This window comes from Lacerta agilis, chromosome 10, assembly GCF_009819535.1.
Source record: "Lacerta agilis isolate rLacAgi1 chromosome 10, rLacAgi1.pri, whole genome shotgun sequence".
NCBI classification, from domain to species: Eukaryota; Metazoa; Chordata; class Lepidosauria; order Squamata; family Lacertidae; genus Lacerta; species Lacerta agilis.
The window spans coordinates 5,755,289-5,781,812 of record NC_046321.1 but is presented as its reverse complement, the minus strand read 5'-3'; the positions used below and the strand labels follow the sequence as shown (position 1 = coordinate 5,781,812).

General features: G+C 44.2%; 1 protein-coding gene and 1 non-coding gene across 3 annotated transcripts in view; one reads left to right on the top strand and one right to left on the bottom strand.

Annotated features, from left to right (window-relative positions):
• Positions 1-26,524, bottom strand: part of CHCHD3 (coiled-coil-helix-coiled-coil-helix domain containing 3) — a 196,185-nt gene that overhangs the window by 16,885 nt on the left and 152,776 nt on the right. The gene's annotated exons all lie outside the window — the stretch shown is intronic.
• Positions 2,293-2,400, top strand: LOC117054614. Its single transcript, XR_004427524.1, has one exon. It is a non-coding gene; the product is annotated as a U6 spliceosomal RNA (small nuclear RNA).

Here is a 26,524-nt window from a genome sequence, read left to right as displayed (position 1 = left end):
CGGATTGGTCTGCTTCTACTTCCCAGTTTAACAGTTGTTGTTGTTCAGTCGTTCAGTCGTGTCCGACTCTTCGTGACCCCATGGACCAGAGCACGCCAGGCACGCCTATCCTCCACTGCCTCTCGCAGTTTGGCCAAACTCATGCCAGTCGCTTTGAGAACACTGTCCAACCATCTCATCCTCTGTCGTCCCCTTCTCCTTGTGCCCTCCATCTTTCCCAACATCAGGGTCTTTTCTAGGGAGTCTTCTCATGAGGTGGCCAAAGTACTGGAGCCTCAACTTCAGGATCTGTCCTTCTAGTGAGCACTCAGGGCCGATTTCTTTAAGAATGGATAGGTTTGATCTTCTTGCAGTCCATGGGACTCTCAAGAGTCTCCTCCAGCACCAGAATTCAAAAGCATCAATTCTTCGGCGATCAGCCTTCTTGATGCTCCAGCTCTCACTTCCGTACATTACTACTGGGAAAACCATAGCTTTAACTATAGTTTAACAGTAGTAACAAGCAATATGGAGAACAATGTTACGATTCCTCTTTGATCTTTCAAGCAAGCATTTCAAAACTGGATGATGATAAAACTTTTGAGCCTTTAACTGAAATGCACCAAAGTGGAGAAGCACCTTCACATATACTTTGCAAAAACACACACACACACGCACACACACAAAAATACCCCGTTTCCTAAGAGACATGGAAAAAACTGCAATGTGTGATCATAGCGCAATTGCTACATTGCTTTAATAACTGGCTTGTCAATCGAAAGCAGTCTTCTAATGCACGAGCAATATGATTTGGTGAACTGAAAATTAAATTCTGATTGACCAAGCCATTCCAACCCCCATCCCTGGCCCCATCAAACTCTGAAGGTGGTCTTAAAAAATGTATAACCTGATTGTATTACTGTACACATCACTCCCATTTTGAGCAAAAACAGCTCTCCTGGGGACAGAGAGACTGTGCCAAATGGAAGGCATAGCCTTTCTTTGCAGGTTTACATAAACCTAATTTAAAATCTGTTCATTAATTTATTTTTGTAGGGCTGCTAGGCACTTTGCAACAACGTTGCAAACAGGATGATTTACTACTCGTTTAGGTGCTCTTGTTCTTTTAACAAAATAAACTCCACCCTTCCTTTTTCCGGATGCCTTCCCATGCCATTGAGAACACTCACTGTCCTTCAGTGTGACCAGCTCTTGACTAACTATCCAAAATATACCAAGAAGAAGAAGAAGAAGAAGAAGAAGAAGAAGAAGAAGAAGAAGAAGAGGAGGAGGAGGAGTTTGGATTTGATATGCCACTTTATCACTTCCCAAAGCAGTCTCAAAGCGGCTAACATTCTCCTTTCCCTTCCTCCCCCACAACAAACACTCTGTGAGGTGAGTGGGGCTGAGAGAATTCAGAGAAGTGTGACTAGCCCAAGGTCATCCAGCAGCTGCAAGTGGAGGAGAGGAGACGCGAACCCGGTTCACCGGATTATGAGTCTACTGCTCCTAACCACTACATCACACTGGCGAAGAAGAAGAGGAGGAGGAGGAGGAGGAGGAGGAGGAGGAGGAGGAGGAGGAGGAGTAGTTTGGATTTGATATCCTGCTTTATTACTACCCGAAAGAGTCTCAAAGCTGCTAACAATCTTCTCTCCCTTCCTCCCCCACAACAAGCACTCTCTGAGGTGAGTGGGGCTGAGAAACTTCAGAGAAGTGTGACTAGCCCAAGGTCACCCAGCAGCTGCATGTGGAGGAGCGGAGACGCGAACCCAGTTCCCCAGATTACGAGTCTACTGCTTCTAACCACTGCACCACACTGGATGGAGAAGTGAAGTATTCTCCACCCACAATTCCTGCCCCTCATACACTGAGCCTCACATGCAACCTTCTTATTTACCTTCTGGCATTCATTAGCCTTTCTTAGCACATGCCTTTTTAACTTGTTTATAAATGTTCTGGAGTTTGCAGCAAGCAGTGAACTGGCTAAGTTTGAATTATGACACCAAATTATTTGGGGCGAGAGGAAGAGATGGCAAAGAGCTCCAAAATGAACGCCCCAAACTGGGTGAATGGGCAGATGCGGTTCAATATAAATAAGTATAAAGTGATGCACATTGATTCAAAAAAAAAAATCTTAACTGATGTACAGTATATATTGATAGGTTATGAACCAGCGGCAAATGGCCAGGAATGGGCTCTTGGTGGAAAGTTCAATGAAACGCTGAACGGTGCCTGTGGGCAGCTAGTGCGAAAAATGTGAATTTCATGTTGGGGATCATTTGGGAAAGGTTTGAAAATATTCTATTTTGTGTGCTTGCTTTGGCAGCACATATACTAAAATTGGAACGCTACAGAGAAGATTAGCAAGGCCCCCTGTGCAAGGATGACACGCAAATTTGTAAAGCGTTCCAGATTTTTGCCAGAAGCCTTTTTGCTGGGTATTTCAGGTGAAGAATTGCCAAAAGAAAAATGGGAAATATTTATGTATGCTACAACAGCAGGAAAAGTTTTGCTAGCTCAAGGCTGGGAGACAGGAGAAGTACTAACGAAAGAACAATGGCAAGAAAAATTGATGAACCACGCTGAATTAGCAAAGTTAACAGACAAATTACATGAAAAGGACAACAGTGACTTTAAAAAAGAAAGGGAACCTCCCACAACTTACCTACAGAAACAACAAGAAGAGATGTTTGTTGTTTCTTACCTACAGAAACAACAAGAAGTACTACACTTGGGCAAAAAAAAAATGAAAGGCACAAATACAGGATGGGTGACACCTAGCTTGAGAGCAGTACATGTGAAAAGGATCTAGGAGTCTTGGTAGACCATAAACTTGACATGAGTCAACAGTGTGATGCAGCAGCTAAAAAAGACCAATGCAATTCTGGGCTGCATCAATAGGAGTATAGCATCTAGATCAAGGGAAGTAATAGTACCACTGTATGGTCAGACCTCACCTGGAATACCGTGTCCAGTTCTGGGCACCACAGTTCAAGAAGGATACTGACAAGCTGGAACGTGTCCAGAGGAGGGCAACCAAACTGGTCAAAGGCCTGGAAATATTGCCTTATGAGGAACGGCTTAGGGAGCTGGGTATGTTTAGCCTGGAGAAGAGAAGGTTAAGGGGTGATATGATAGCCATGTTCAAATATATAAAAGGATGTCATGTAGAGGAGGGAGAAAGGGTGTTTTCTGCTGCTCCAGAGAAGCGGACACGGGGCAATGGATTCAAACTACAAGAAAGAATATTCCACCTAAACATTAGGAAGAACTTCCTGACAGTAAGAGTGGAATTTGCTGCCAAGGAGTGTGGTGGAGTCTCCTTCTTTGGAGGTCTTTAAGCAGAGGCTTGACAGCCATCTGTCAGGAATGCTTTGATGGTGTTTCCTGCTTGGCAGGGGGTTGGACTGGATGGCCCTGGTGGTCTCTTCCAACTGTAGGATTCTATGATTCTATGAGATGGACTCACTGGCAGGTTTTGAATAAACACTCACAACTTAAGTAGAATATGAAGAAAGACAGTGCAACAACAAATATAGTTATTTAACATGCAGAAGATAACGAGTAATGTTAACAGGCACCCAAAAGTTATCAGGGGGCTGGAGCAACTCCCCACAAAATATTTAAAATTATGCACAATATGGAGAGAAAGCAGATTTATTTTTTCTCCCTCTTATGTAATATTAGACGATGGGATCATCTAGGATGGTGAAAGCAAAGTAGTTGCTCCCATTCATCACCTTTACAGCTTGACATATGCCACTAAGACAGATACAGTGGCAGAGCTCATCGCTATGAATTTACACAATTCTTGGATGCACAAGAATCTCACTTTCTCCTCTTTCCCCCTCACTTTGCAGCAATTTTAAAATGGTTAAGTCTCAGGTTGCTTTGTTCTATTCTGTACTTGCTCCATGTAAAAAAAATCTTTTTTCAGCAGATGATCAAATGCTTTGGAGCAAATACACTAATTCTTGTTGGTCACCATGGCAAAGGGGAGAAAGTTCTACCTCTTCTTTTTCACAACAGAATGACACTCCGGGGATAATGATGCTGAAATTTAGTGTTGTGCACCTTTAAAGGTGTTTGATGCTGAGTATTGCAGTTGACCTTAGAGAGAAAGAGAGAAGCTGCTTCCACTTAAGGATAGAGTACAGTATATATTACTGATATAAAAGGAAAGCACAGTTTCTGTGGTAGTGTGAGGCACTATAAAGATTTTATTACTGTAAGTTTGAGGTGGCTGTATTGCTCCCAGGTCTACTGAGCCAGGAGTGAGTTATGCAGCTCTTCCTAAAAGAGTGCCAATAAAAAATTTACCGTGCTGCTGGACTATCATGTAGCTGGGCTTCTGTGGGTCGTGGCTTTAGCCCCCTCTATTTTACTCTGAATATTTAGTTTTGCAGAACTGGAGCAGGAAAGCAAAGTATTACTTGTCTGCTCTTAACGGTAGTAAGTTATCCCCCCCAAACCCCTATCCTTATCACTGCAATATGAATTTAAGGCTGAGCTCAAGTTCTCAGCAGAGAACTATGGAAGTAAAATAAGAGTATGGTGCCTATGGGGGAGAAAGGATGCTTTGAAATCACCTGCTCTGGCTCACCTTTCTCACCACCTCCTGTTACCACTACCTGTTAGACAGCTGCCCTACTCAGAGGCTCCTAGCCACTGGTGGCTTCCATTGTTTTTACCCAGGGGTCCTTTGAGCCAAGGCTGGAAGCAGTGCCCACATTCCAGCAGACAATTCGTAAAGTTGGAAGGGTCTGCAAGGGTCATCTAGCCCAACCCCCTGCAATGCAGGAATCTTTTGACCAGCTTGGGGCTCAAACCCACGACCTTGAGACTATGAGTCTCATGCTCTACCAGCTGAGCTATCTTAGCTCACTCAAGGGTAGGGGTGGATATCTACCCAGATGTTGGGCTCCAATCCCATCAGCCCCAGCCAGCATTGCCAATGGTCAGGGGTGATGGGAATTTTAATTCAACAACATTTAGGTTAGGCCATGCCCTACAATGTTGTCCAGATATTGTTGGACTGTGACTCCTTGTCATCCCTGAACACTGGGCTTAAGCTGGCCACCTGGGAATTTAAGGAAGAGAAATACTACTCTAGAGCAGGGATCGGAAACCTGCGTCCATGAGCCACAAGCAGCCCACAGGGCAGTTTAACTGGCCCATGAGCCACCCCCGAAACGAGCCACCTGCTCGGTGAGTCCCCGTGTGCTGCGCTAAACAGGCACAGCGCGGGGACTCACTTCCGTGATGTTGGAAATCGCGTCTGCACATGCCCAGACGCCAGAAATCGCGCTCATGATCTGGCCCACGGAAAGATCTCCGTGGGAGTTGACCCGCCCAGGCAGGTAAAACCTTGCCGACCCCTGCTCTAGAAGACAAAAACATGAAATGCCATCATCGCTGGCCAGTTTTTGCCCTCCCCCTTCTCCTTTCTCAAAAACCATTGAAATGATCCCTTTGCTTGGAGACATGAAATCAGGGCTGGAGCAGATTTTCGTTCAGCCCTATAAAGTCACATCCTGTTTATGAGTTCTGGTTTACCCTGAGTGAGCTGCAGGTGAAACCACCTCCTCTTAAAGGGCACAGTACCTTAGTCATTATTGGGAAGATTGTTTTTTAAGGGGGGAGAGGTTATGCACACAGCACAACAGACTCTTACCCACACCGATGTAAAGGCAGTTCCATTGCAGCCCCTGCTCAGTAGGGGCTGAGAACAACCCATTGAGAAGCGAAAAGCTCAAGGAGAAGATAATGAACATAATTATAGTTAGTTATTGTTTGGTCCCCTTACAGACCCATTTTGTAACACTTCTGCCAGCAGAGCTATTTTATGCAATGCCTTTTTCACGTGGCAATCTTTTCATAAATCAAAGCAAAAGCCAATAGCTGGCAGTTTCTCCTGCAGCCTGTTTGACAATAGAAGTTAACATGGAGCCCTGCCTGTTATCAATCTTCATAAATGCGCCCCCGCTATGGAAAAAGCTCGTGTCACAGTTCCCGAGCCCTTCGCTAATAATGCAAGCAGAAGAGTGAGCCTGGGGCTTTAATGGGTCTTCAAAATTACGTGTGTGTGTGCATTTTAGTTGGGGATTTAAGTGTCTTCGGGGGTTTTAGCCATAACAAATGCCTGCATCCTTCCTTCTCTCATCATTTGAAGTGAAATACACCCATGCTTCCTTTTCTTTCACTGTGTTCAACTGCAATGGAATTCACATATGGGTTTCCCTCCATCCTAGTCCACAGAGTAAAGATGCAAGATAAAGGTAAAGGGACCCCTGACCATTGGGTCCAGTCGCAGACGACTCTGGGGTTGCGGCGCTCATCTCGCTTTACTGGCCGAGAGAGCCAGCGTACAGCTTCCGGTCATGTGGCCAGCATGACAAAGCCACTTCTGGCGAACCAGAGCAGCGCACGGAAATGCCGTTTACCTTCCCGCCGGAGCGGTACCTATTTATCTACTTGCACTTTGACGTGCTTTCGAACTGCTAGGTTGGCAGGAGCAGGGGCCAAGCAACAGGAGCTCATCCTGTCGCAGGGATTCGAACTGCCGACCTTCTCGACAAGCCCTAGGCTCTGTGGTTTAACCCACAGCGCCACCCGTGTCCAAGGTATCTACCCTCAAATTTGGAATTTCATTTATTCGGGGATTTAAAAAGTCTAATTCTGTGTGTGCAATTCGCAAAGTAAGCCTTTTATGTACAGGAAAGCAAGTAATGGTAAGGAATGAGCAATGGTTTCTTTTGTGGCTAATTTTTTTGTCTATGGCTATGGAAATATTCCCTCCAAAAACTTTTTGAGTCAAAGGAAGGAATTCAGGGGAGTGTTGAAAAGTGTTATCTTGCTCACAAGCTGCGTCATTCCTTTATCTGCAGCTAGGGATGGTGGGAGCTGTAGTCCAAAAACAGCTGGAGGCCCAAGTTTGGGAAACCCTGATCTACTGCTTCAGCAAGTTCTCTTCCAAAAAGAAAAAAGTGAAACGGAAGATAGGAGCCATGTCTTGTAGTATCCCATCCAATCCCACCTCAGTCAGGCAGGGGCAGGGTGATGACACTACACAGCTGCATTTGGTTCGATGATGAAATCATGAGGGAAGGAAACTTTGCTTGAATAGTGCTGCCAGGAAGCCAAATCAAAGTGAAGGCAATCTGATTTGGCTGTATGTGGTGACATCAGCAAGACAAATAAGGTGAGGTAAAATTCCCTGCCCTTGCTCTGAATGGGCGTTTTCAATTTTCCCTCTGAAACCACCCCCCAAACAGCCAAAACTATGTGTGCAGATATCTGCACCATGAGGCAAACTTTTCTGCAAAGCATTCCCACCCCAAACAATCTGCTTAGCCCTCTCGTTTTGGACCTGTCTTTCAGAATGTCACCTGCCCGGAATCTTAAGAGACTGAAAATCCTCCCCTTCTCCCACTCAAGCAAATAAAATATACAGTTGTAAAAATTAAAATAAATAAATGAATAAATAAATAAATGGGAGGGGTGGAGGGAATATGGCAGTCATGGTCACTTAATTTATTGATAAGGAGCCTGTCAATTCTGTTTGATTCACTCCTTTTTAGCAGGTATCTACACGAAAGAGGTTTGGTCTCCAACAAAAGAACAAATAAACCACATCTGACTCAAATGTCATACATCAAGCCTGAGAAGGCCCATAAATCTTGCTTAATCATTACAGAGGAGGAGGCTGATTTATACGGAGGTTTTCACAGAGCGGCGCAACCTGCGGCTCCGGGGTCAGGAGGGGCCTTGACAGCTTTTGTATTTAAACTCTACAAGGTCTAAGGGCAAGGACACATCTTGCTTCTCTATGCATTGTATGACTGAAAACTTTCACGGTCATTCAATTATTATTATTTTTAAATGTTAACTAGAAACAGCCGATATCATTGCAGAACCACCTCCACATTTTCAAGTCTCATCACTTGGTAAGTCCCAGATATGCTAACATAGGCTGGAGGCCAAGGCTAACTCAGATGTTACAAAATTGTAAATGCAAACCAACCCTCCCCCCAAAGGCATGGGTAGGTAAACAAAGGCCTGGGGGCTGGATCCAGCCCAATCACCTTCTAAATCTGGCCTGCGGACAATCCGGGAATCAGCTTGTTTTTACATGAGTAGAATGTGTCCCTTTAATTAAAATGCATCTCTGAGTTATTTGTGGGGCATAGGAATTTGTTCATCCCCGCCCCCCAAAAAATAGTCCGGCCCCCCACAAGGTCTGAGGGACAGTGGACTGGCCCCCTGCTGGAAAGGTTTGCTGCCCCCTGCCCCAAAGCAACCGTCCTTCAACAACCAGATTACCAAAAAAAAAAAAAGGACCAATTGCAAGAGCGTGTCACTTTATCAGCTCAAATTAATCACTGTGAGCTCCCTTTGCATCAGTGGGAGAATTAAGCACATATTTAAGCCTCATCAACACAGGTAGTTTTTTTATGGAAGAAGCTGCACACACCTGCATTTCTATGGAAGAACCATAGACATGCAGAGTTGGAAGGAACCACAAGGGTCATCATTTAGCTATAAGAACTAAGCGGTGATGTGATCCTTGTGAGGATGCTCCCTCTAAATTCCTGCGTTTCATCTGAAATAGCCTCCTCTGTCTAAGTTTACGCCTTTCGCTCTTTAGTGGACGCTTTCATTCAAGATGGCAGCCAGATGGGGAGAGGAATCCAGAGAAACAGACAAAAGGGCAAAAGAGGAAGAGTTTACGCTGCCCTAATGAAAGGTTTCTGTGGCTTCAGTTACAGATCCTTTGCAAGACAGCAATTGTAATCAAAAACACAGGGAAGCTAACTGCTACGGCACACAAAGATGGGTCAGATTTCTGACACTCATCGCTTCTGCCCATTCTCTTGCTTTGCTTTCAGCACAGGGAGAACAAGGTTTGGTTAACCTTTCCCATCCACTATCACAAAACAGAAGTTTGGACAGTAACAACAGCTAGTTAGCATCAGGTTCAATAGGAAGAATCTTAAGTCTTCGTGGACCATCCCCTCTGAAAAATTAACGAGATGGATCCAGTTTCTTATAGAATGAAACATGCCTTTTAGAAATCAGAGTTTGCCATACACTAAAGTGATGTTTTTTGAGAGGACAACACTCTTTGTGGTAATTAATTTTGCACACCATCTCAAGACTACTCGGGTGAGGCATTATATATAACCACCTCACACCTTGGTAATAAAAGAAATAAAAGAGAGGATTGCTGGAACTCATGCCCCATGCCCTCATAGTATGGTATATTAGGTAAATCTTAAAATATGTAGTATAAACACCAACAACTGGGAAACACTGGCTCCAATTGGAGAACAGCCTTTGCCAAAGGTGTCGTGGGCTTTGAAGATGCTTGAACTCAGGACGAAAGGGAGAAATGAGCTAAGAGGAAGGTACTCTTGGCAAATCCTCACCGTGATCAACTCCCTCCCCGAAACCTATGTCCCCACTGTGGAAGGACGTATGGATCCAGAAACGGCCTCCACAGTCACTTACGGACTCACTGTTAAGACCGTGTTTATGGAAGACAAACTTACTCAGCTACGAGTGATCACCAAAGAAGAAGGTAAAATGTGTCGGGTCAAGTGGGGGGGGGGAGGGCGATCCCCCAGGCATAATGCAGGAATGTTTCCAGTCTGTCTCCCCCATCAGTGATGAAGCATGCAGCTTTACGGAGTTCCGACACAGCTTTCCCGACGATATATTATGACCCGTGCCTTGGAGACATCGGGCACATATTCAGATATCATGCAGAGTAAAACGCAGACAGACTAAGGCTGAGGTGTGTGCTACAAACTACTTTTATTACTAAGCATAAGGCAGAACAAAGGAAAACATGTCTCCTCTTACCGAGAGAAGTCCAAAGAAAAAATGAAACAACAAAACAACGGAAACAGACTACAGTAAACATCCGCTCCCGTGATTCCAACAATTTGTGGAATGCATAAACACAGCCATATGACTGCACAGTGAGAGGAATAGAAATACCTAACAAAAGGATGACCAGGCTCCCAACCGGCCGAGAGGTAAAGAAATCATGGGGGACCTGGGACTCAGAATGAAGTGGGAATCTGAAACAGCAAGGAAGCCTGACATTGAAGTTGCCAGAGAGAAATAAAGCAGAACTGGTACCTCCAAAGCTTTGGGCTGCTCCAGAGGCAGTGCTGCCCTTCCCTTAAATTTAGATGTCCTGGCAAACCCCTAGTGTATATTAAGCATGGCTGACAGATACACAGATTTAATGACTAACCTATGGCCATGATTGCCCAGGGAAGGCTGGGGAGAAATTGTGCAGGAGAAGGGAATGAGTCTGCCATCCCAGACCTCCTTGCAGCCTCCTAACCACTGTTAAGGTGCAGGGCGAGTTATCTCTGCACCAGTCACAATTGCACAAAACTAGAAAAGGAAGAATGATAAAATTGTGAGTCCGTTGGGGGCAGGCAACTAATGGTGATGAAAATGTTATAAGCCACCCTGAGCACTCCATGCTATCCTATGAATGCAAAGCCATCAGAAAGGGGACGCACATACTATGTACTCCTAAAAACTAATAATGGGAGCCAAGTCTGAACTTACTTCATGTTGCATTCTCTTTCATGAATGCTGGAAAGTACCTCCTAGTAGCAGCAGTTTCTGGCACTTGCTGCAAACAACGCATGTGCTGTTTAAATGCTTTTTCTTCCTGGCACCATCTTCCTTAAGTCTTTGCACTCTGGACCGGCCTCATTTCCTCACATGTAATCCCATTAGCCGAGATGAGCCATGTGATGTGGCTGACATCACATGTGCTTCATCATGATGTCACACAGTGGTGCTACCAAATGGGTCGCCATGGCTAGATTAACAGCAGCATGAGCAAACTATGACAAGGACTACAAGGGCAAAAAAGGACAATGGTGTCATGCAGCAGCTGCAAAGCAAAAGGGTTCCGAACAGTTGTGAAATGTCATGAACACTTGGTTATTTACTGACAACATTTCAGCGAAATCTCTCTCACACTCTCTGTGTGTCCCATCCCAAGGAATTTGGTTACAGAGATTGTGCTACTGTCCAAGTGAATATTGCAATCAGAAAATATTTGGTACAATATTGCTAATAGATCTTTCCCACACCAACTAAAGAGGGCCAATTCCCACAAAACTTAAAGCTTTGAACAATTGGCTGGGTGAGTTACAGAATCGTTACATGGGATTCATTTCCACTGAAGCATTAGACATTAGTCTTTGATGGAAGTGAGACTTTGGACTCAATGGATCATTGATCCAATCTGCTACAATAAGGCAAACGTATTGTTGTTGTGCATGCGTGTGCATATTAACTGAGACACAAACTTAACTGGATTTTGTTGCCAGTGTTTGGCAGCCTGAAATGCGTTATTGATCCACTGACTAGTAAAAAAAAGAAGGTTATGAAGGATGCTTACAAGAGGAACATGTCGTCAAATTCAACCCGCAAAGAATCATTTTTTAAAATCAAAGCTGTGTTTTGGAGGGAATTATTTTTAAACAGTGACTTCGTTAGTAGGGGTTACACTGACTTGGATTCTAAAAGGTATGATGGGTTTTCCGTATAGAAAACCAACCTACTGAGTACAAACCTGGGTGCCTAAGCAAAGGGCAAAAATTCATTGACTCACACGAGGCAGCAAGTGAAGGTTATACCAAGGTGCAAGTGGTATCAACAATGCTCACTTGCTCAAAGCAGCATTGACAGAAACCACCTTGTTCAAGGAGCTCTTCCACTGCTCAAAGGGTTTCGTCTCTTCAGATTAATTGTCTGAAGAGTCCCCATCTTCCTTGCTGCTGGGTTCTGTAAGGTCAACACTGAGACTGAAGATGGTTATGAAAGTAACAGTCAAAACTGAAACTTATGCCCATGATAATGATGTTCATCACAGTCCAGAACTGAACTTGGTTTTTAGTTTCTGAATTCCCATCTGGAAGTAGTGTGGCTTAGTGATTTGCACATGTGCCTTCTGACCATGAAGGTATTTTATTCATAGTTCCTTAAAAAGGAACCGGTTGTCTCCTTTTACCTGGCTGTATAAAAAGATGGTAGTAATGTATGGAAGTGAGAGCTGGACCATAAAGAAGGCTGATCGCCGAAGAATTGATGCTTTTGAATTATGGTGCTGCAGGAGACTCTTGAGAGTCCCATGAACTGCAAAAAGATCAACATATCCATCCTTAAAGAAATCAGCCCTGAGTGCTCACTGGAAGGGCAGATCCTGAAGTTGAGGCTCCAATACTTTGGCCACCTCATGAGACGAGAAGACTCCCTGGAAAAGACCCTGATGTTGGGAAAGATGGAGGGCACAAGGAGAAGGGGACGACAAAGGACAAGGTGGGTGGACGGTGTTCTCGAAGCGACTGGCATGAGTTTGGCCAAACTGCGGGAGGCAGTGAAGGATGGGGTGCCTGGCGTGCTCTGTTCCATGGGGTCACGAAGAGTCAGACACGACTAAACGACTGAACAATAGAAAGATGGCAAATCCAGCTTTCCTAACTACCTTCTTGCAGTGCCAAAAGTGAAGGTCTTCTTTTGCCAGGCTCCCCACCCCCACCCGCCCCGCCCTGTTTGGAACCCAGCGGCACCTACAAGGCAGTTAAATCTTTGCCAGTCAAAATAGCTGTGGCACATTGAAGGGAAAAGTTGTTGGTACAGCACAAAATAAACTGAATTTCATTTTCAAAATTAATAACACCAGAGCTACTGTACTGATTGCATTAGTCATTTCCATAAATAATTAAAAACCTCAATTTGCACAGAATTCCCAATCTGCTGCACCACGGCAGCGCAAAACACAACGACCTTGCTGCAAAATCGACTGCGTCTTGCCAACGAGGACAGGGGGCCTCCAGCGTTGGCACTGGTCCGGCCACCCTTAGCCATGCTGTTGCCCCATGAGGCTTGATCCACGGTCAGATGTAGCTCTCCGCAAAGACACATTTCTCGTTCTCCAGCCTGCTCAATAAATACAGCTCAGCTGGCAGGCCAGAAATACGGTAGGTAGGCTCAGTGCTTTAGATGTCACGGCAGCCAAGCACCAAACTGTGGTTTGGCAGTCAGGAGCGCCCTGCAGGTTCTCAGCCGCTCTCCCCCACCCAAATCATTCATATCGCCTCTGTTTTCTGGATCAGCCGGTGAACTACGCTTAGTGCTAAACGAAATTATTTTTCGGCACAGAGAAAATATTGGCTGCACGTGGGTCTGTCCCAGAAATGGTGATCTGAATCAGGGACCAGTGCATGCCCGTGTGTTTGTTATTTTAAGTTCAAGAAGATGGAAATATTTCTTGTCACACCCAGCCTGGCCCTACATCAAGATGTGGTGACAGAATCAGAATTCAAAATGACCACAACGGATTGGAGAACTGGGTGCAAGCTAACAAATTGAATTTCAGTAGGGACAAATGATACGGTTCTGCACTTAGGCGGAAAGAACCAGATGCACAAACATAGGATGGGGGACACCTGGCTTACTAGGAGGACATGTGAAAAGGATCTAGGGGTCTTGGTGGACCACAAGATTAGCACATGTCAACAGTGCAACTGCAACTTGGCTCGACCTTTGCCAGAAATGCCCTCATCACCAGCCCTCCCACCTAGTCATTATGGGACTTCACTATGCAACAGTACGAAAGAATCATTACTTTGATTTGCTTGTTTTCCTCTTCCTCTTCCATTCCTTCTATGCCATGCCTCTTAGACTGTAAGCCATTATTTTAAATGTAAACTACCTTGATTGCTTTGGGAGAAAGGAAGTATATGAACGTAATTAGTAAATAAATAAACCAAGCTGACCAAACAGAACAAGCTAAGCAGTGGAACGAGAGAGACAAAGGGAAGAAGACCATCTTGAAGTTATGACTCAAGCCATTTATGGCTCTACAGGTTGGAGTCCTCACCTTGAACCGTGCCCAGGACACCTGAAGAAGCTGGCACAGTCACCTGCTGACTATTCACTCTGCTGAGCTTTCAGATCAACACAACTTCAAAAAGGAGAAAGGAGCCGGTTAATTACAAGCAGCATCAGCAGCAAATGAGCTGTAATGGAGGTGTTAGGAATGTAAATCAGACCATGCCCACGATGCAGCTAAGACAGCATCTGTGCATGCAGCTTGCAAAGTAATGAGGCTGTGACGATGTCCTGGCATCCTGCTTTGATCACTTCATCTTGTTCAAGAGCTCTGCAGGGATAAGAGAGGTTAGTGGCACTGACCTCTTCCCTCCTGCAGCTTTGCCCAGGCACAAACGAGACACACAATTTACGGATGTTTGGGTTGCAACTCCATCTGCCCTCCACCATTACCCCCATTCAGAATACTGGCAGCTTAACAGGTGTGAGAAGGGCAGGAGGTACGGAAACAGCATAAGCCATTCCACGTTTTAACATGTAGAAACGTAACCGACAGTCTATCCTTCTCCCTATAACCAGAAACACTATCCTTCTTCCTATAACCAGAAACAGGTGGCCCACTACTTTACACGAAACAAAAAGCACCCATATAATCAGCCGTGCAGACGTACATTCCTTTTCATGCAAACTGGTGAAGTCACTGGGATATGTTTAAATGCACACAGATGTTCAAAAATCTGCAAAATGGCTATCACTGCAAAATGGGGGTGGGCGGGGAGGAGAGTGCTTGCAAAACTCATCCATACAAGAGAAGAAGGCACACGAGATAGATTGCAGCTTTTAGCCTCCCACCTTGTTTCCATACTGTAATTGGGAAATGGGTGACTTGTACTCATGTAAATTCCCAACAAAGCATGTTCAATACATGAAAACAAGAGGCTTTAGAATCTCTGAAAGGAAGCTGGAAGCCAGATGTATCACGGCGGAGTATCACTTGCCAGCGTTGAGCGTGAACCGCTCCTTCCCATTGGAGGCGGAGGCTTGTGAAACTGCAGCCGGCAGCAAGAACTGCCCTTAATGAGCACATCTATCAATTTTCAGAGGACTTGGTTGATTACGGATACACAAAAATAAGAAACGTGCCAATTTAACTGTTGGGCACTGATGTGTAAAGAGAAAGAGAGAGAGAGAGAAGAGAGAGTTTCACTCACTCACTTGATTTCATAAAAGGTCTACTGAAAATTACGCCATCTATCCTTGTGAGCATGCATGGGAAGCTGCTGGAATTTTTCCACATGGACTACCAAGTCCACCCATTTTTACTGTGTGATGGGGCAGGTCCCAGTTATCAAGAATGGACATCGGACTGGGTGCTTTCCTTCTTTTCTTAAAGTTATCATAAACCAAGCTCATACATTTTTTAGGAATGCATTTTTCCCTTTAAAAAAAAATTAGGAAGATGCTTCAAGTGTTCAGCTGTGAATGTGACCAACACAAGCATTATATCTCATTGAGAAGCCTTTAAAGAAGACTGGGAACCTTTTTTAGTCTATATAAAAAGTCATTTCCCATATGTGAAGACCACAGTGGGGTTTGAAGAGTAAGAAAACAGCAGAATATATTAAGAAACATGGCAGAGAGGATGAAATTAGAGAAGACAGAACCTTACTTCTTCCCACAACACATACATAGATTTTTGGAAGTCACCATCACAAGATGTGGTAATGGTCACTGGCTGCAATGGCATTGAAAGGAGTTTGGACAAATTCATGGAGAATGTCAACCAATAAGTACTGGCCATGAGAGCCATATGGACTCTCCATCTTCAGAATGCCTTTGAATGTCAGCTCTTGGGACGAACCAAAGCGAAAGGGCTGCTGGCTGGCTTCCTGGACCCAGTGAACTGGTCACCTTTGGAAACAAGGTGTTCATTTAGATCAGGGTTTCCCAAACTTGTGTCTCCAACTGGTTTTGGACTACAACTCCCATCATCCCTAGCCAGGAGGACCAGTGGTCAGGAATGATGGGAACTGTAAACCCCAAAACAGCTAGACACCCAAGTTTAGAGGACTCTGATTTAGATGCACCCCTTGGTATGATCCAGAAGGCCTCTTGCAGATGCTCGGGCACAACAACATGGCACATGGAAAGAGTGCACACATGCAAACGTATGAACTTGTATTTCTACCAAACTGTGGTTTGGTAAAATGGAAATACATGCACTCCTGTGCCACCTCCTGCTTTCACTGGATGCAGAGTACACATTTATCTAGCTAAAATGTGCTCAATTAATATTTCATATAGCAGTGTTGGATACTCTACATTCCTAATGGGTTGTATTGATCAAAGGAAGAAAGGAAAATGTCCGTGTTGCTGTAAGGAAAACTAAAGCTGTCAGTTATAAAGCGATCACTGTTCAAAGGTTTAAGACTTGAAGCAGAGCTTCTGTAAAATCTAGGCAACTCCTCCTCAACCTGCAAAGGAAGCGGCAATATTTAAGACAACTATCTGGGAACCAACTGAAGAGACTACCCCCACAAGGTAGAGCGCCAAGTCTGTAATAGCAGCATATAGTGCTTGACCCATGAAGACAGGTATGCAAGGCTGCCTTCTTTAGGAATTCCACTAACCCTGATCTTCTCTCTGAACTGCCTAAGGCCAGGAATATGTTTGCAGAAGTTTTAAACTAGTTGGTAATAAGGTTGTTGTAAGCTGCCTTCAGTTTGTAGAAAGACACAAGTAAGAAGATTTAAAATAAGAGCCATTTCCACTTTTATTTTTCTGCTTTTGATCGGTTTTCCATTAGCACCATTCTAATACACCTTGTACTTTAACGCAAGAAAAACATCAAAGTCATGCCTAGTATCTAAGCTTCATCTCAGCTGGGCTATTAGCTTTCTGAGTAGTTCCAGGCAAGTGCCTAAAGAATGGCTTGATTCACTACAGGATATGGTTTGCTGTTCCTAGGGTTCGCCCTTCTTCCAAGCGCACTATTCATCCTTCCTTTTTGTGCCATGTTTTGAAAATGCAAAGTGCTCTCAAGACCTGGTTTCCTTTATCCTCACAATCACCAGGCTAAACAAACATGAATTCTTCCCAGATCATAAACGAGGAACTGAGGCTGATGTGAGATGTGGGTAAAATAAATCAATGGTCTTAACTTTCTAGATACAGGAATCAGATGTGACAATTGCTGGGTTAGCTTTCAACAACTGCTTTAATTCGTTTCATATACTTTTAGGCATGCTATCTTTTATCTGTCTGGCTTAGTTGTCTCAAAGAGCAAGGTGAGGTGGTGAACCTATGTCTGAACTATACCACTTCTGACTTCTCTGGCAACTTATTGCAAATTAAACAAAACAACAAAAGAGAAAATGGTGGCAACATCTCTGCTGCAACCCACTTGTTGAAGACCAGCGATCCTAGACCACTGTTGGTCTCCCAGTACAATTTTTTTTCTTTCTATGTATTCATACACATGGCCAAATCTGTGGTGTGGGTGCCACAAATGTCGTGTTAGTGGCACACCTCCAGAAATGAGGAGAAAGAAACTCTAAGCTCTGCTACCAGCCAGACAAACTGGGAGTTTGCAACCTGGAGAGCAGCTTAGCCTCAGCCACTGGCCAGAGAAAGGACAGCTGCCAGGGCTTGTTCTCACCTCCCTACCGGAAAAAGAAACCTATACCCTGGGACTGCAGAAGCAATTGGAACATTACTCTGGACTCTGATGCCAGCCAAAGTCTCCAGGGAGTACTTTGCATTGTTGTAATGTGTTGCAAACTGCCTTGAAGGCATTTGATCAAGGGCAGGGTACAAATCTTTAAAATAAGAACAAAAACAATGACCCAAGGGGCCACTTGTAACATGCACACAGGCCTCCACATCTGCATGGGTCAACTGGCCAGCAGGCCAGAAGCTAAACCATATTAAGGCAAAGCAGGATGAATATACTACAAATCATCTTATATTGTTGCAAGGTCGCCAAAACAGTTGGCCACCACAATTCTGTGTCTTGGGGAAATAAGTGCAAGCGCTTGAGGCCCATTCCTTATCTCACTGCACATCGAGGTGTGTGGGGAAAGAAGTATCTCAGACTCCAAGACGTTGTGCAGTCAATGACAAGACAATCAAGTGGGTCCACCAGAGACCTGGAATATCAAATCAGGCTTAAGCTGCCTGCCAAAAAGTCAACCAGACAAAGCGGGAAAACTCTCCTCTTGCAGTTAACATAACTCTACATCAATTCTAGGGATGCGGGTGGCACAGTGGTCTAAACCACTGAGCTTAGGGCTTGCCGATCTGAAGGTTGGCGGTTCGAATCCCCGCGACGGGGTGAGCTCCCGATGTTCAGTCCCAGCTCCTGCCAACCTAGCAGTTCGAAAGCACGTCAAAGTGCAAGTAGATAAGTAAGTACCGCTCCGGCAGGAAGGTAAACGGCCTTTCTGTGCACTGCTCTGATTCGCCAGAAGTGGCTTAGTCATGCTGGCCACATGCCCTGGAAGCTGTAATGGTCAGGAGTCCCTTTGCCTTTACGGTGAGCCTGTGGATTCAGGAACTAAAGTATTAACCATCACAAAAGAATGGGCAGGCTGCCCAGGCAAAGCAATTAGTGATCATTATCAGGTACAGTGATGCCCCACTAGACGAATGCCTCGCTAGACAAAAAACTCGCTAGACGAAAGGCATTCGCTAGCGGAAGGCTGCCCCGCAAGATGAAAAAGTCAATGGGGCTGCCTCGCAAGACGGAAAAAAAAATTTCCCGTCACGAAAACCGCTATTCTGCCTTGGTGCTTCGCTAGATGAAAAATTCGCTATACAAAGACACTCGCAGAATGAATTATTTTCGTCTAGTGAGGCACCACTGTATGCTGGCAAACAGGATTTCTGCTGGAGACCGCCTACTTCTATGGTTCCTCCCCCCCCCAAAAAAATTAAAAATCGTCTAGTAGCACCTTAGGGACCAAATAAGTTGTTCTGGGTATAAGCTTTCATGTGCATGTTCTGTTATGCCCCGAACAACTGCTGGCGCTGTGGGTTAAACCAATGTGCCGCTTGGGTTTGCCAATCGAAAGGTTGGTGGTTCGAATCCCCACAACGGGGTGAGCTCCCGTTGCTCGGTTCCTGCTCCTGCCCACCTAGCAGTTCGAAAGCACGTCAAAGTGCAAGTGGACAAATAGGTACCACTCCAGCAGGAAGGTAAACGGCGTTTCCGTGCGCTGCTCTGGTTCGGCAGAAGTGGCTTAGTCATGCTGGCCACATGACCCGGAAGCTGTACACCGGCTCCCTTGGCCAGTAAAGCAAGATGAGCGCCGCAACCCCAGAGTCGTCCGCGACTGGACCTAATGGTCAGGGGCCCCTTTACACTTTACCTTGACATCTATTCTATTGCAGGGCAGAGGCTTGGCTATTCCCCATTCTGAACCCCTAACTGAATGATGAGAATGTTACTTGGCCCTGATGGTCCTGGGAAAATAAGATGTCATCCCCAGAGACCCCAAGTTTCCTGCCTTCAGCCCTCGAAAGTGAAGTGTATGAAAGGAATCTAGGAGAAATGCAATTACTCAGTAAAAGTCCAAAGCCTTTTGCCCAAAGCCAAGCTTTTCCTGTAATGCTGCACTTTCCTCTCCCCCACCTCCTTCTTCCTTATGTAAACTTTTCATTATGAACAAGACATCTCTGTAACATAATCATTCTGGTTATAATGCAACTGTGAATAACATAACGCCTGCATTAGGAAAAAGCAGCAGGTCCTGGTAATGTTGTTCTAATATCATTTCTGTACTGCAGGAACTGGCTCAACCTGATCATTTAGAATTCGATCAATGCGAATTAGTGTCTTAAAGGGAGATAAACCATTTGACAATTTAGGATTTGATCAATGCAATTTGAGCCCCACAAAGGTTGTTTTTTTTAAAAAAAATCATCAGGTATGTTTTGGAATATTAAAGCAAATTAATGCAGCACTGGAACAGGCAATAAGCAGGCATCAGGGTAAGTACCGCAGACAATGTACAGTGAGCCTGCCAGCTTTCCAATAAATTCTAGATAGGTTATGCAGTGTGCCCTCCATTCCTCTTAAACTTGGCAAATTAGCCATTAAGACTACTCAAACCACATCTCATGTAATTCAAAAGGACTAAAAATAAAACAGGAAGGGAAGGGAAGCTCAAGGGAAGAGATGAGTTGCTTGTTCACTTCACTCTTGGAAGTACTTTTGTGTCAAGACAGAAAATAATCACAAAGGCTGCCTTCAAAGAAGGTAGAGCTGAAAACTATGCAGAAAGTATAAAAAATAAATTAAAAGAAAGCCTATCATACCCTGAATTAAGAACCATCCATTCGGGGGAAATTTCCAGGTTATCAGTGGCTAAAAAGCAGAGACATCATCTTGCCGACAAAGTCTGTATAGTTAAAGCTATGGTTTTCCCAGTAGTGATGTACGGAAGTGAGAGCTGGACCATAAAAAAGGCTGATCGCTGAAGAATTGATGCTTTTGAATTATGGTGCTGGAGAAGACTCTTGAGAGTCCCATGGACTGCAAGAAGATCAAACCTATTCATTCTGAAGGAAATCAGCCCTGAGCGCTCACTGGAAGGACAGATCCTGAAGCTGAGGCGCCAATACTTTGGCTACCTCATGAGAAGAGAAGACTCCCTGGAAAAGACCCTGATGTTGGGAAAGATGGAGGGCACAAGGAGAAGGGGATGACAGAGGCCAAGATGGTTGGAAAGTGTTCTCGAAGCTACCAACATGAGTCTGACCAAACTGTGGGAGGCAGTGGTGTAGGAACGTTTATAATATAGTTTAGTTGCCGAGTCAAACGTTTCCTTTCTGAGGTCTGCACAGCAGCAAAACGGCTTGCTGGCTCATTAAGAGTCTTTCTTAGTTGTGAATCCCTTTTATCCCTCTTAAAAACAATACACATGAATCTGTGTCATAATAAAACAAACTAGTTTACTGTCAGATTCATACTTAGGTTAAAAAATAAGCTATATGTTACATATTAAAAATAAAAAGAAAATCCTTCCAGTAGCACCTTAGAGACCAACCATGTTCTTAGTTGGTCTCTAAGGTGCTACTGGAAGTAATTTTTTATTTTTTATTTTGTTTTGACTATGGCAGACCAACACGGCTACCTACCTGTAACTGTTACATATTAGTGAGTCTTAACAACTCCATCATAGTATCTAGCAGCAGCAGCAGCTTAACTGCTCAATGGTCCAAACAAACTGACACAGAGATGACAGTTGGTCCTTCTTGGAATGTTGGACTTGACTGACACATCCCACAAGTGGAAGACACGAGTGCCTGGTGCGACGAACCTCCACTTCAGACTCTCCCCTCGTTACTAAGTGAATTTTTAATCAGGTGTTCTGGGTCAAATTACAATGCACCCCACCATTCCCTCTGAGGTCCGTCTGTTATTTCACTTCCCTTTGATTAATAATCTGGGAATTTCTTAGTAACGGGAGTTTTCCTGTCCAGCGGCCGTGGCCGGTTATATCCTCTGCTCTGGGCTTCAGGGGTTAACCTCTCCTTTGTCTACAGTTTGGGGTCTCTCCTTATTAGATCCCCTCACTATATCAGTTAGCTAAGCCCTTTTAGCAACTCTGTGGCAATACCAGGGTTTCCGCCCGCTAGCCCCTCCTGAGGGAACTCCAAGACACAAACTATCCCCCTTCAGTTTAGTTTTGTCCTTTCCCTGAGTTCACCTCCTCAAGAGCCTATATAACTCGCTGGACCAAATGAACGACGATATTTTCTTAGCTCAACAATAAGAGGTCTTTATTTCTTACAGAACATAACAGTTTCAGTGATGGTTCATAAGCTTAGTTTCATAACAGTGTAAACTCTTTCTTTCAGCAACATATACACATCTTCAACGATCCTAACCTAACCTAACCTAACCTAAACCTAACCTGGCCCCACACCCTCCTTCTTCCAGTCACCACTCTCCAGTCACTAACGGCTGCTCCCTCCTTTTAAAGAGCGGAAGGTCCCGCCTCCCAAGGGGTATCTGCCACTCAAACTGGGGTGCCCATTAACTAATAAAACACTGTGGGTTTCTGAACACCCCCTAACTTAGATCTGATTCACTACACCTGGCGTGCTCTGGTCCATGGGGTCATGAAGAGTCGGACACGATTAAATGACTAAGCAACAACAACAGTCGATGGCTACTAGTCACAATGGCGACACGCAACCTGCAGAATGAGAGGCACCTTGCCTGTGAACATCAGCTGGTGGGGATCGCCCTCATGGGCTGCTCATAGGCTTCCCCCAAATGCATCTGGTTGGCCACTGAGGGACAAGATAGGCCTTTCATCTGACCCAGCAGGGCTCTGCTTGCATTTTGTGCCCACATGCCTGTACTAATCACCACTGATTATGAAAAATACCTTTTAATCACCTACAGTCATCGTAACGGATGACATTCATCTGAGCAGTGCAGGAACTAGCTCAACCTGACTGGTTAGAATCTGAGCGATGCAAATGTTATATCTTAAAGGGAGATAAACCACAGCGGTCGTCATACATATCGTATGGGTTCTTAATATACCTGGAGGCCATTTCCTGAGCTTCGAGGAGCCACAGGTAAGAGCTGAGAACAGGGTGGGGACCAAAGGTGAACAAGCTACCCCAGAAGGAGCACAACATGTTCCCCATCAGCAGCCTCCCCCAACACCCCATACACTCCAGCACAAGCTCTGTGTCCATTCTTGATTACCAGGCCTTCTCGGTAGTGGCGCGCGCCCTGTGGAATGCCCTCCCATCAGATGTCAAGGAAATAAACAACTGTCTGACTTTTAGAAGACACCTGAAGGCAGCCCTGTTTAGGGAAACTTTTAATGTTTGATGTTTTATTGTGTTTTTAACATTTTGTTGTGAGCTGCCCAGAGTAGCTGAGGAAACCCAGCCAGATGGGCAGGCTATAAATAATAATAATAATAATAATAATAATAATAATAATAATAATTATTATTATTATTATTATTATTATTATTATTACATTTAGCCTCTCTATTCCAATAGGAATTAATACTGGCAGCATACCTTCTGCAGCACAACTGCCGAGTATGTGAAACTTTTGCTTAGAAAATGAAACGGGAAGTGACTCTTTCTGTGGAAAACTTGCTGAAAATTCTAGGCATGTTTGCCATTCTGAAGAGGAGCTGCTTTGCAACAATACTGCAATTAGCTCTATTAATCTCACACTCCCAACTTGAAGTCACACTGACATGCAGCACATTGGTTTATGCATTTAACAGAATTATAAATTTAGCAGTTCAACCTTATTTAATTCTCCTTTTACAGACAATTAAACAAGCTCTTTAAAGCACTTTTAGCTGGAAAAATCTGTCTTCAATCCTCACGTTCAATTAAACTGAACACGAGGCATCAGAAGAGCATCGATGTTTCGTTTTCTACTGAATCTTTCATAATTTACTTATCAAGCTATACTCCAGAAGACAGTTAAAAGAACATTTGTTTAAATTAAACTCTTGGGAGCATGAAAATAACACTGTGACTATTTTTTAAATAGACAGACAGGAAGACATCTTCCCCCACCCCTCCTAATATTTCCACAGGCCGAAAAAGGGAAATAAAAAGATGTTAATGGGTTGTAAGAAAATCATATGCAATATTGGGTCTTGAATTAACAGTAAAATAATATGCCCAGTAATGTTTTAAATATCATGTTTTATTATACTACTTATAAGTTTTACTCATAAATTAACCCAAAATAGAAATTATGGTAATATCAAACACTACATGTCAATTGCTTCTGTACCCACAGAGACAACAAGTGTGCATCTAGCCCGCTGTTTCCCAAACTTGGGCCTGCAACTGTTTTTGGACTACAACTCCCATCATCCCTTGGGAGGACCAGTGGTCACGGATGATGGGAATTGTAGTCCAAAAATAGCTAGAGACCCAAGTTGAAGAAGAAGGAGGAGGAGGAGGAGGAGGAGGAGGAGGAGGAGGAGGAGGAGGAGGAGTTTGGATTTGATATCCCGCTTTTCACTACCCGAAGGAGTCTCAAAGCTGCTAACAATCTCCTTTCCCTTCCTCCCCCACAACAAACACTCTGTGAGGTGAGTGGGGCTGAGAGACTTCAGAGAAGTGTGACTAGCCCAAGGTCACCCAGCAGCTGCATGTGGAGGAGCGGAGACGCGAACCCGGTTCACCAGATTACGAGTCCACCGCTCTTAACCACTACACCACACTGGCTCTCTGGTACTGTTCTAGTGAATAATAAGCTTGTACTGAATAACTTAAGCTATGTATACATTTAAAGCAAACTTTAATATTTTCAGGTTCCAGAGAATATGCTGGTATCTCTGCTTAAGGGACATTTTACCCACTTCCTTCCTATTGTCACTTCTGCCCTGGAAGTTGAAATCATGCAAGCAGGGAGGAGAAAAATGTGAGCTTCCTCTTCAAAGAATGGGAAGGACTGATACCCTGCCTCCCAATGAAATACACCTCTGTGTTTTCCATCTTTTTTATCTATAAAGGCAAACAGATAGCTCCTGAGTGCTGTACCTTAATTGCATGTCTAAAGCTTGCAGGTATTATTTGTTGATATTATTTGTATGAAAAGGCATGCCTATTTCCATAAGTTTGCCAGCAGTGCTTTGTGTCAGGTTATACATAAAACATTTTGTGCTGGGAACGTTTAGCTCGGGAAAGTAATGCAATCAATTGTTCTTCCCGGGCTGTCTTAATTTCTAGTCGTTTCAAGCTCTTAAGTAAGGAAAACCTTAAACTGAAAGAGAAAGTGAAGAACGGTCTTGCAGGATAAGATCAAAGCGCCTGTGCCCAGTCTATAGTTGTCATGGCTAGAAATTTGGGGTGACCCGACCCCCATGAGCTTGCCTAGTCTTCTTAAATAGTGAAAAATATAAGCCTGTTTAAGTAATTCATTATTATAAATAAGCCTTGGAACTGCTTCTTATCATGTGCTGTCATTGCCCTTTTGAATGTCTGAGAGGACTCAAACTCATGCATGTGGCAACTTTGAGAATGAAAAGTATAGAAGGCTTACTCTTGTGTGTCCCCCCCCCCAATTCTTTTTATTGGTTTTCTTAAGGCTTAGTCTTGAGTCACCACCGTTAAAGTGACTTTTCTCCTACACATCTGTACTGTAAGAAAGTTTTTTAGTACAGTGGAACCTTGGTTCTCGAACTTAAAATCTGTTCCGAGAGTTCATTTGACTCCCGAAACCGTTCGAAAACCAAGGCGAGCTTCCAATTGGCTGCAGGATCTTCCTGCACTCAAGCAGAAGAAAAAGTTCGAAAACCGGAATACTTACTTCCAGGTTTTTGGCGTTTGGGAGCTGCTTTGTTCGTCAACTAAGCCGTTCAAGAACCAAGGTTCCACTGTGTATGGAAAGTTGTGATTTTACCACACTGATTGCTTTTCAAGACCATTATACCATGCAACTATTGAATGGCGCGTGGGGAGGGAAGGGAAGGGAAGGGAAGGGAAGGGAAGGGAAGGGAAGGGAAGGGAAGGGAAGACTCCTCAGAAATCCCTGTATATTGGGTCTGAGAGTTTCTGGGCCTGAAGAAATGATCTAGTGACTTATTTTGCAGTCCAAAGGGAAAACCATGGAGGAGACTCCTTGAAAGGCTCCATAGGCTTCCATATTGACAGGACTGTGCAATTACTCAATTTTAGAGTGTTTGCTGAAGACCTTTTTATTTCAGTGCGCTTTTAGTGTTTTCCATTTTAGTTTGCTATAGGATGGTTCCTGCATTTCCATTCAACTACCACAGTGGTACCTCGGTTTACAAACTTAATCCATTCCGGAAGTCCGTTCTTAAACCGGATCCGTTCTTAAACCGAGGCGCGCTTTCCCTAATGAGGCCTCCCGCCACCGGTGCCCTTCCATTGTTCGAATTCCGTTCTTAGACCGAGGTGAAATTCGCAAACTGGGACACTAATTCCGGTTTTGCGGAGTTCATAAACCGAATAGTTCGTAAACAGGGCTGTTCTTAAACCGAGGTACCACTGTATTTTAAACTGCCTTTTGTTAAATTGTGTAGTCTGTATTATGTGCTAAAGTTTATTTTTCTAAATGTTTTTAATGTTTTTAAAATGCTGCTTTCTGTGGGTTTAACAGAAACAGGAATCGGGTCAGCACTTTATGATGTGGAAACATGCCAGATCACCACAATTATTAATATAGAGCAGAGCTTTCCAAACTTTTCATGTTGGTGACACACTTTTTGGACATGCATCATTTCATGACACACAAATTCAGGGTTTTTTTTACTAGCAAACTGGAGGTTAAAGTAACTCTTTTCCAGCCCCGGGAGGAGCGCGGGGAGCATTTGTACAACACCTACACACTGCAGCCAACACACTAATGTGTCGTGACACTCAGTTTGGAAAGCTCTGATACAGAGCTACCAATATTCACAGTGCATCAGAAAGACTGCGTCCAACTGGCACCCTTCAGATGTTTTGGACTGTAACTCCTGCCTGCCCCAGCCGGGATATACTGAAAAGGCAGAAAAGATCTCGTCCTTTGGATGATTTCCTATGGGAAGGTTGACTAAAGCCATCAGTTGCCATAAGGCTCCTTTATGATCTTTATCAAGTTATTAAGTAGCTATAATGATATGTTGTCATGGGGGCTGAGAGCCTTTCAGCAACAACA